Raw genomic sequence first — 11867 nt, forward strand, 5'->3', positions numbered from 1 at the left:
CCAAAAAAAGCTCTGGTACAACCAATTACCTTCAGAAGTCACATAATTAGTGAAATGATGTCCACTTGTGTGCAATCTAAGTGTCACATGATCTGTCATTACATAGACACACCTTTTTGAAAGGCCCCAGAGGCTGCAACACCTAAGCAAGAGGCACCACTTACCAAACACTGCCATGATGACCAAGGAACTCTCCAAACAAGTAAGGGACAATGTTGTTGAGAAGTACAAGTCAGGGTTAGGTTATAAAAAAAATCCAAATCTTTGATGATCCCTAGGAGCACCATCAAATCTATCATAACCAAATGGAAAGAACATGGTACAACAGCAAACCTGCCAAGAGACGGCCACACCAAAACTCACGGACCGGGCAAGGAGGGCATTAATCAGAGAGGCAGCACAGAGACCTAAGGTAACCCTGGAGGAGCTGCAGAGTTCCACAGCAGAGACTGGAGTATCTGTACATAGGACCACAATAAGCCGTACGCTCCATAGAGTTGGGCTTTATGGCAGAGTGGTCAGAAGAAACATTACTTTCAGCAAAAAACAAAATGGCACGTTTTGAGTTTGGGAAAAAGCATGTGGGAGACTCCCAAAATGTATGGAGGAAGGTGCTCTGGTCTGATGAGACTAAAATTTAACTTTTTGGCTATCGAAGAAAACGCTATGTCTGGTGCAAACCCAACACATCACATCACCCAAAGAACACCATCCCCACTGTTAAAATGTGGTGGCAGCATCATGCTGTGGGGATGATTTTCAGCAGTTGGGACTGGGAAACCGGTCAGAGTTGAGGGAAAGATGGATGGTGATAAATACAGGGATATTCTTGAGCAAAACCTGCACCACTCTGTGTGTGATTTGAGGCTAGGATGGAGGTTCACCTTCCAGCAGGACAATGACCCCAAACACACTGCTAAAGCAACACTTGAGTGGTTTAAGGGGAAACATGTAAATGTGTTGGAATGGCCTAGTCAAAGCCCAGACCTCAATCCAATAGAAAATCTGTGGTCAGACTTAAAGATTTGCTGTTCACAAGAGCAAACCATCCAACTTGAAGGAGCTAGAGCAGTTTTGCAAGGAGGAATGGGCAAAAATCCCAGTGGTAAGATGTGGCAAGCTCATAGAGACTTATCCAAAGCCACTTGGAGCTGTGATAGCCGCAAAAGGTGGCTCTACAAAGTACTGACTTTTGGGGGGTGAATAGTTAGGCACATTGACTTTTTCTGTTATTTTGTCCTATTTGTTGTTTGCTTCACAATAAAAAAAAACATCTTCAGAGTTGTGGGCATGTTCTGTAAATTAAATGATGCAAATCCTCAAACAATCCATGTTAATTCCAGGTTGTGAGGCAACAAAACACAAATAATGCCAAGGGGGGTGAATACTTTTGCAAGGCACTGCATATTATGATATTGTGGTATCTCATTATTTATTGCCTTAAAGCAGATCTTCAGCCTCAAAAACATCATCCCTCATTAGGTCTTCTTCACAGATTACTTTTTTTTTTCATAAGTAAGTAATTTTTCGGTCTATAAGATGTGCACTATGCCCCCTTTTCCTCCTGGGATATGCACGTCACGTATCTTAGGAGGCATAGCCTTTCATTCAGTAAAGGAGGAGGGGGGCAGGCCTAGCATCATCGGGAGGAGTGCCAGCTGAACCCGAAATAGCCAGCAGCCGCGCAAAGACGTCACGACAAAACATGGCGGAGCAGGACCAAACGCTGCCAGAAAGGAAGAGAATCTCAGCTGGACAACGCTGGATTTGCGGGGTGGGTGGACATCTGAAATGGGCAGAGCACACCACCAAAAAAATCAGGCGAATGTAAAGATCTGATTTAAGCATCCCTCATCTTCATGAATTTCACCCTCTACAATCCGAAAAATTGTACAACGCTTCACCCAGTTTGGTCCTTTAAAGTGGAGCTGCTAGAGCAGACTCCACTACTCCAAAACCTCCACCTCTTATTGGTTTTATTTCAGTACGTTCATAATATTGACAATATCCTTCAACTTTACAGAGATTCATGGGTTCAAGTCATATATCCCTGCACCAACTCACAACTTACAATTACTTGTAAAGCAGTACCCCCCCCCCCCCCCCCCGGAGAAGCCCAAAGTCTCCTGCATTTTTTTTATTGTGAGTGACCAATAGCAACCTCTGTGAATTCTTTCAGGGGAATCCCAGATAAGCCCCCAAATGTTGCAGTACCCCCATAGAAACCTGCGGTATTTAAGGTTCCTTGGGTATTTACCCATAGTTGCCCCCCAGCCAGGCACACAGTCACAGACACTGGCTCAATAAACAGTCCAGAGGTATTCTCTTTTTGGTCTTTTTATTTTTTTGGATAATGTGGATGGGGGATAGGGAGCTGTATGGGAAACTCCAGAACTATGTAAAAACAGAGGGCACTCTTTCTTCTTCAGAACTATGAGCCAAGTCCTTGCACAGGTAGATGATGGACTGAGCCTTGTAGTGGTAACTTTAAAAATCAGAACAATATCTTTTGACTGAGAAGTAAATAGATTGAAGTCTTCAGGACACCTGACACAATGTCCCCTTTGGACACAGCTGACTCTTTATCACTAGAGGGATGGCAACAGCACACGGTCTCAAGGATCTCTTATACCAGTCTGTACTCCTTAATGTCCTTAGATGATTGGTTGCCTCCTTTCAATGTCTTCCAGAGACTTTCTCCAAGTGACACCAGATTAGATCCTTAGACGCAAGCCCCTCAGTCAGCTTCAGTAGCTTCCAGTAGAATCGGCCTTGCAGTCAGCCCAGCTGGTACTGTGATGAGCAACAGACACATGGCAGACTTGCCCGGGGAGGGGGGGGCAAAACATCCCCCCTAGGCCGTGATCTGCTCTTCAGGGACAAGTCCCTTCTGTTCCAGGTCTCAGACTATTTATACACCTTCCCAGCACCCATCTGTGCAGTCTCTTACAGGGATTGGTTGAGACAGTATAAATATTCCTGCTGCCCGTTTGCCTTACTCCTCACCTATGTTCCAGAACCACCGAGAACGTTCTGGTTTGCAGGTAGAGCAATCAAACCTGCAGCCTATCAAACACAAAACAGAGCTAAGGCCCCAGTCACAGATGTGCGACTTTGGACCCCATAAGTTGCACCCCCATGTTTCCCAATGAGTGTCGTTGTGACTTAAAGTAATTTATGCACTACTTTAGTCTGACTTTCTTGCTACTTGAGGGCCATAGACTGCAATGTAAACCCTCAAAAGTTGACTTCTGTGCGACTTTGTAAAGCACAATCACATTGTCTGCTTTTTTTACCCCTGTCCGAGCCCATTCCTTCCGCAGAGAAGCCCCTCCAGAGCAAATTGTCCATCCATCTCTGTTCCTGGTGTTCCTTCTGCAAAAGAAATGAGCCATAACCCTACCCCTAGCCATCACTGCGGCAGGAAAAGGAATTGTGTCACACCATGTATGTTATCATTGGTCAAAATCGAAGTCGCACTGTAAAGTCACAAAATGGAAATCACACGATTTTAAAGTCATTGGAGTCTGCACAATCACAAACAACCACACTAGTTACAATGAGGCGGAACTAAATTTACCTCATCCAAACACCTATCTAGGATGGTGCTACATTTACCTTTATTAATTATAGCAAAATGTGAAAGACCCACCCAGAACATACACAGAAGTCCCTCTACAATAAGTGGACCTCCGATGCGCACTAGTAGAGATGGGCCGAACACCCCACCGGTTCGGTTCGAACCAGAACTCCCAAACGTAACAAAGGTCTGGACCCGAACTCAAAACCCCATTGAAATCTATGGGACCCCAAAAAGCAAAAGTCCCCATTTAGAAGGCTTATATGCAAATTTTTTGCCATAAAAAAGGACATGGGGATCCGGGCACTGTCCTGGGGGACATGTATCAATGCAAATTTTGGGGGGTTTTTTTCAATCATTTTTAAAGGGGCAGTGATTTTAATGATGTTTAAATTGAAACATTTAAAATTAAAAATTCCTTTAAATATAGCGCCTGGAGGGGTCCCCTTATTCTGTCTGTAAAGTGGCCCATCTGTATCGTGTATAGAACCTGCTGCAGCAAAACTGACAGTTATAAAGAAAAAAAATGACATTTAAATTGCCGGTATTGTATTGAAAAATGTGAATAAAAATGGTGTGGAGTCCCCCCAATCCATACCAGGCCCTTTGGGTCTGGCATGGAATTTAAGGGGAACCTCACGTCAACATTTATAAAAAATGATGTGGGGTCCCTCCAAAATCCATACCAGACCCTTATCCGGGCATGCAGCAGGTCAGGAAAGGGGGAGGGATGAGCGAGCGCCCCCCCTCGAATCATACCAGGTTACATGCCCGGATAAGAAATCCTGCTGATGGATCTGTAGAGACATCCAGGTCCCAAGCGAAGACCAAGAACTACGTCCAGATCTTGATATCAAAACATCTTGGGAAACTCCATATGTAGAGAAAACAGCTCGCTCCAAGAAATGGCACTTCTTGTATAAATGGTGCTCAAAGGAAACAAAGAACAGCCATAGTGCAATATTGCCACATAAAAAGTAAATTTAATAAATAAAAGAAGCTGCTTACATCAAGTAAGAACATCCCTGAGGAAGTCACTTGACCAGTGACACAACGTGTCGGATGGAGCCTTGTGACGTAATTTCCGGTGGCGTTTTACGGTGCGGTGAGGAGGCGAGTGTGTCACTACTCCCATTGTTTATTACTGCGATTTTTATTCTTACTTCTTATTCCTAGTTTATTCCTTTATAACAAATATTAATAGTGTACCATATGCAATCTTGAAAAACTAGAAATTCCATAAACTATAAATTGCACATATAAAAACTTGTAATAAAGTGCTCTATGTGCTTATTGTGCAAAAAGTGTCCATAAAATAGTATATATATATATATATATATATATATAAAAAATGTGTGCAAAAAAAATCACAGTTCAAGAAATATATAGTGACTTCCAAAGTGACTTGTGCCTGGATGAACAGTATTATTTGGTGAAGAGTTGGGTGAATTCCACACGTGCTCTCCTCTCGGTTCCACATTCACCCCAGTAAGATGTCCCCCATGCGCATTCAAACAAGGTAGGCTCTCGTCTCCTGTCTGGTGGTATCTCCTCCTCTGAGGTAGGTCTGGTCATTGGGTACACTCACATATAGGTGGATGGAAAACATATTTCTCATAGCATGAATCCATAAAATTAGTTTTTGTTAAAGTTGAAACCTTCTAAAAATCGCACTTGCAATAGTGCTGCAGGATCAGTACAAGTATCAACAGTGGTAGATCTGGGACGCCTTGCGTTCCACAAACCAGAATCTCCAAACCGGAAGTAACGGTACACCATTTATTACAATGGTTGCACTACGTCCCATTGGTCTTGGCTGGATATGAATTTATGTACTTAATTGACTCAAGTTGTGATTTTTACGCATCTGGTGGGCCCCTCTTCTTGATTTAAAATGGTTAATGTATGGTTATTATTTTTGTAAGGTCATGTGTAATTGATAAAAAGATCATTATAATGAAATTTATACAATACAACCATTGTAAATACTTATAAGTGTTTGTCTTTTTCACTTATAGCATCATTCTTATGCAGCACCATTAAGTCTCCTGAGGAAGCTCTTCTTCGGGGCGAAACATGTAGAGCAGAAGTGGATGCATTGTTGTATGAATTGCATGTCAATGAGATCATTTTTTAAGATTTTTAAACCTGATACTTAATAAATATGAATATTTTTTTATTATATATGACATAGTTGTAAACTCATTTTGGCCCCTTTAAAGTTCCTCCCCCTTTTGTGTCCCCCTGTTTGCTTGTAATTGGTATGTGGTGCCTTTTTCGGCCATTCATTGCCCAAAACCTGGTATCTACCATTTATTACAAGTTTTTATATGTGCAATCTATAGTTTATGGAATATCTAGTTTTTTAAGATTGCATATGGTACATTATTTATATTGAGCACTTACAAGATTCAACACCAATATTGATTGCATAGTTTATAATTTAAAGAGACAGTACATGCCACTAGACGGTTTATACATTTTTTAAAAATGTTCTCAACATAATCACTTACTTTAATTCATTTTTTTTTAACTTTCTCAACACAATCACCTACTAGATCTAGGCAGCGCCAATTTACCTCCCCTTCCCTTATATTTTTCTTACCAATTCCACCTAGTGGAGCTTTGGGGGTAGGCAGAAGCCGCACCTGTTTGTCACCCTGCAGATGTATATCACCCCGGTACAACCACTTGAAGCCAATGACGTACAGGTACATGATTTGGCGGCAAGTGGTTAACTGTAGATACAAGAAAAAAAAGTCTTTACATTCACTTTAAGGGATGGTACCCAAACAGATGTTATAGGAAGGTTCCACCACTAGTACACTTGGTGACATCTGGACTATTCCTGGTCTTCCTCAGAACCGGGGACAGTTCTACTCCTCTTTCTTTTTACTGTCTATACCACTGATTTCAGCTACCAGACAGAGCCTTGCCATCTTCAGAAGTTTTCTGTAGTGGGATGTATCAGGGAACGGGACGAGACTGAGTATAGGACTGTGGTGGAGAACTTTGTCACATGGTGTGAGGAAAATCATCTGTATCCAATGTGACGGGAGTCACTTTGGGGGGGGGCTTGTGGAACCCAGCTTACCTTGGAGAGCACTGGAATCTCTTTGTCCAGCTCCCCTGGCCCCTCCTATGTGTAAGTCATCCTGTGTCTTTTAGGGGCACAGGGTGGCTGAGAACCCCAGTCTGATCTGCACTAATCAGACCCACTGTACAACCACACTGGAACATTGTATGTATATATATATACGGTATATATATTGTATATTGTCTCATATACTGTTGTAGACTCTTTACTAGATCGTTTGAGGTGTGGCTGTATCCCATTGTTCTATTGTTTGTGTCTGCCTTGGGAGCAACCTATTATGGGATGTATATGTGTATGTGGATTAGCTGTGAGAAGGGAGGGGGGAATTCCTCCAACGGCTCTCCCTGCTGATAGGACAGTCTATTGGTGAGAAGTTTGAATACACCTGTGTCATGCTACTGGTGGAGGTAACGTCTACCCCCCCCCCCCGTATCATTATGCAAGGGGGGGGGGATTGTCCTCTGAGTGTATATCTCTGTGTGCCTCTGTTCAAAAATAAACAGTACAGTTCCAGCTTTGCAGCCAAACGAGTCCTGCCTAGTTCTTGGTTGTCATATGCAGCTATAATATCTAATATCTATGTTCAGACTGGAGGAAGAACTCAAGCGGAGTGCGGGACGTTCCGTTACATCTAAATGTGACAAAGACAAAAGAAGGTGTTTGTGAATTTCAGAAAGAGGAAGTCACCAGTGACCCTAATCTCCATACGAGGAGTGGATGTGGAGGTAGAAGAGAGTTACAAGTATCTGGGGGTGCACACGGATAATAAGCTGGACTGGAGCAAAAATACTGAGGTGCTCTATAGCAAGGGCCAGAGCCGCCTCTACTTTTTTGAGGACACTGAGGTCTTTTAACAATTGCCGGACAATGCTGAGGATGTTTTATGAGTCTGTGGTGGCCAGCGCTCTCCTGTATGCAGTGGCATTCTGGGGGAAGCGGGCTTAGGGTGTCCGACACCAACGGACTCAACGAATTGATTCGCAAGGCCAGTGATGTTGTTGGCTTGGAATTGGAGTCTTTAACAACAGTTTTGGATAAGAGAATGTTTTTCAAGGTACGTTCAATCTTGGACAACTCCTCCCACCCACTCCACAAATACGCTGGTCAGTCTGTGAAGTACCACATTGTTACAACCACGATGCACCATAGAGGGACATGGGAAATCATTTTTGCCTGTGGCCATCAAGTATTATAATTCTACTCTGTGAGGCCCTGGAGTTGAAGATTCAATTCTGGTATATAATCAGGATTTTATGTTGTTTTTATAGTATGTTGGTATTTTGTTAATTGTTATGTGTATTATTTGCATTTGGTAGTTTGACTTCCTGTTATTTTAATCTGTGTTATTTATGCTATGTTGTATTTTAATTGTATGGATGTTTTATTTGTAGTGTCGTTTCTAATTTGTTTTATTTGGTGCTAATGGCTGTTATTGGTAATTGTGTTGTGTTTTTGTATCTTGTTCTGTTCATTGTTGTTGTCTTTGTTGAGTGTGGCTGTGTCGCAACAATTTCCCAATTTCCCTTTGGGATTAATAAAGTATTCTATATTCTGTATACATAGTGACACCAGTCATGTGGGTGGGGGCTCACCTTCTGGGGTCCATGGAAGCAATCAAAAGGCAATACAGCCACCGGATTCCTTCCATCGGAGAGAGTAAGGGATGCTAATAGCGGGTATCCAGCGGCAGAAGGGATGACCAGATCGATGGGATACACTTAAAGAAGCTGAAATCAGACTGAGTATAAGTAATATAAAGTTTATTAACACACACAACACCCATCCAACACCAACACACCATAAACAAGGCAAAAATGAAAATAAAGACTGTGGAGCAGAAACCAAACAAACAACATAACTATAATACCGTATATACCAGGGCCAGTTTACGGTCATTCAGACTTAAGAGGGGCTGGACTGTGGCCATTGGAAGTAGAAAATATCCCAACATCAGTCAGAATAAACAATGCCCCATCTTTGGCGTCAGCGGGGAGAATAATGCCCCATCGTTGGTGTCAGTGGGAGGAATCGTGCCCCACTGTTGGTGTCATTGGGAGGAATGGTACCCCATCGTTGGTGTCAGTGGAAACAATAGCGCCCCATCTTTGGTGTCAGTGGGAGGAGCTGTGCCCCATTGTTGGTGTCATTGGGAGGAATTGTGCCCCATCATTGGTGTCATTGGGCCCCATCGTTGGTGTCAGTTGGAGGAATTGTGCTCCATTGTTCGTGTCATTGGGAGGAATTGTGCCCCATTGTTGGTGTCATTGGAAGGAATTGTGGCCCATTGTTGGTGTCATTGGGCCCTATTGTTGGTGTCCGTGGGAGGAATAGCGCCCCATCATTGGTGTCAGTGGGAGGAATTGTGCCCCATTGTTGGTGTCATTGGGAGGAATTGTGCCCCATCATTGGTGTCATTGGCCCCCACCATTGGTGTCAGTGGGAATAATAGCGCCCCATCGTTGGTGTCAGTGGGAGGAGCTGTGCCCCCTTGTTGGTGTAATTGGGAGGAATTGTGCCCCATCATTGGTGTCATTTGGATCAATCGTTGGTGTCTGTGGGAGGAATAGCGCCCCATCGTTGGTGTTTGTGGGAGGAATTGTGCCCCATTGTTGGTGTCATTGGAAGGAATCGTGCCCCATTGTTGGTGTCATTGGGCCCCATCGTTGGTGTCTCTCGGAGGAAAAGAGCCCCATCATTGGTGTCAGTGGGAGGAATAGCACCCCATTGTTGGTGTCAGTCGAAGGAATTGTGCCCCATTGTTGGTGTCATTGGGAAGAATTGTGCCCATTGTTGGTGTCATTGGGAGGAATTGTGCCCCAATGTTGGTATCATTGGGAGGAATTGTGCCCCAATGTTGGTATCATTGGGAGGAATTGTTCCCCATTATTGGTGTCATTGGGCCCCATCGTTGGTGATTGTGGAAGGAATAGTGCCCCATCGTTGGTGTCAGTGTGAAGAATTGTGCCCAATTGTTGTTGTAATTGAGAGAAACTATGCCCCTTCATTGGTGTCAGTGGGGGGAATTATGCCCAATTGTTGGTATCATTGATAAAAACACTGGTATATACGAATGAAGGGAAGCTCACAAAAACAAGGAGGGTTTATATACCTTTCCAGGAGCCAGCATCAGGGGGAGCCTAATTACTGGGGCCTACCGGCTAGACATGTACATTTTGTTTAGTTATGAATCGATTTTCGGATGAAAATTAAATTTTCGGAGATTTGGATGTATAGGAATCTCTTAATAGACATTTAATATCGAACGTCAACAAACCCGAAAAAAGTTATAAGTAAATTACCTAATGCATTTGTTTCGTTCATTTCGAGCCCATGGGGAAATGAATTACATTTTTAAATTCATTTAAGATAGAATAAAAGACCCACCCTCCTAATCCCCGGCGTTCTTCATTTTTGGTCGCTCCAGGCCACCTGCCAAAGGTTTCCAGATCGGATGGATGTCGGTGAGCAGTATCCCCCCTACTGCACCTCCCCCCCAGGTTCTCTGCCTCTCCTGGGTTGGAAGACCCTGTGCGTGGGTGGTAAATCCCTCTTAAGCCAGGGTACCCTTGTGCCTGGGTCGCGGGCATTGTTGCTTAGATAGCACATTATTTACTGACCTATGTGGTGCTTCTCAGGGATGCTGTGGCTGCACTCCTTGTTTTTCTCCCATACTGTGTCTCCTTAGCAGTGTGCCGGGCTCTCTCTCTTCCTTATCCTGTTTGGAGGGTGGTTCCCCTCCAATCACCTGGCAACTGATTAAACAAAGGCAGAGAGTCAGATGGCCTGAGCGGCCGTACTTCCTGTTTTCTCTGCATGTCAGTTCCAGGTAAAACAGTCTCTCTCTTCCTCTCCTAGAGAGGCTGTAGAGAGGCTGTAGTGTAAGTAATCTTTCTTTTCTTCTTTTAGTCTTTCACTGATTAGTGACCTGCCTGTGGACTTAGCAAGCCGCCCATTGCACCCTGCTGCCTTCCCTCACTGTAAGCTGCTTAAAGGGGACATGACATAAAAAAAAAAATTTTAGGAGAAAAACAGGGGGTGGGAAGAGAGTTTCTCTCTGTACTCTCTGTCTCATGCAGTGATTCTTGATTTTTTTCTTTAGAGGAGCACACCGCACAGGTCAGGGGCACGAAGATCTAAAGAAAGGGGCGGCGTGGGGCGATGGGGAAAAGCGCGCTAACCATTCGCTGTTTTGCAGGAGCCAAAGCCCAAAGCGCAGACGCTCATCAAAGCATAGGTCCCGCCAACGTTCTGTGTAATCCCGTCTATCTGTAGGGAGGCTCTCGCTCTCTCCTGACCCGCATGTACTGGGTGTCCAGACATCTACCTCTGCCCAGACCCAAGCGCAACATCCTCCACAGGGTCTGTGCTGGGCCTGCAAACTCCCAGCCTTGCCTGAAAAGCTTATCTGCAAGGGTTGCCTTGGAGAAGTGGCAGCAAAGCGGTACAGGAGAGCCTCCAGGACATGGCGATTCCAAGGAGACACTGTTCCCATAGGCTTACACAGCCCAAGACATCTCACGCCTCACCAGAAGAGAGCGTATCAGAGTTATGCTCGGATCCAGAGGATGCTGGGCCTGGGACCTTTGATTATAATCTGGTAGGCCCCTTTGTGCAAGCAATTAAGGAAGCCCTGGATTGGAAGCCAGAGTCACTCCCGCCACAAAAGATCTGTAGGTTCTTTCCTGACCTGAAAAAGGAGGGACCTACCTTCCCAGTATATTCAGAGATTAAAGAATTAATCGAGGAAGAATGGGAGAAACTGGATAAAAAACTGAATGTGCAAAACAAACTCTCAAAACTGTATCCCATGCCTTCTTCACAGGCTAGCCTTTGGGAAACCCCACCAAATGTGGATGTAGCCTTGCAGCGTTTGGCACGGCATGTGTCCTTACCTTTGGAGAACTCAGTTACTTTCAGGGATCCAATGGATCGCCGGGTGGATGCAGATATTAAAAGGATTTATTCCCCGAACACAGCGAGTGGTCACTCCAACCGAGGTACCTCCGGACAGTTTTCAGGAAGTGGGACATGCCCACGGTCGATTTGATGGCGACTCCATAAAATGCTCAGCTTCCCCTGTTTGTGACGAGATACAATTACGCAGGAGCACTAAAACAGGATGCATTTTCGATCCGCTGGGCCTTTCCTATGGTGTACATTTTTCCACCAATCCTATTATTATTGAATGTC

At 44.2% G+C, this 11867-nt stretch overlaps 1 protein-coding gene and 1 pseudogene across 1 annotated transcript in view; one reads left to right on the forward strand and one right to left on the reverse strand.

Annotated features, from left to right (window-relative positions):
* The window catches only part of LOC141104954 (gastrula zinc finger protein XlCGF53.1-like), a 255234-nt gene that overhangs the window by 147723 nt on the left and 95644 nt on the right, over window positions 1–11867 (reverse strand). The window lies entirely within an intron of this gene.
* LOC141106799 (uncharacterized) overlaps window positions 1–11867 on the forward strand; it is a 262881-nt pseudogene that overhangs the window by 30381 nt on the left and 220633 nt on the right.

This window comes from Aquarana catesbeiana, linkage group LG08, assembly GCF_042186555.1.
Source record: "Aquarana catesbeiana isolate 2022-GZ linkage group LG08, ASM4218655v1, whole genome shotgun sequence".
In the NCBI taxonomy this organism is placed as follows: domain Eukaryota; kingdom Metazoa; phylum Chordata; class Amphibia; order Anura; family Ranidae; genus Aquarana; species Aquarana catesbeiana.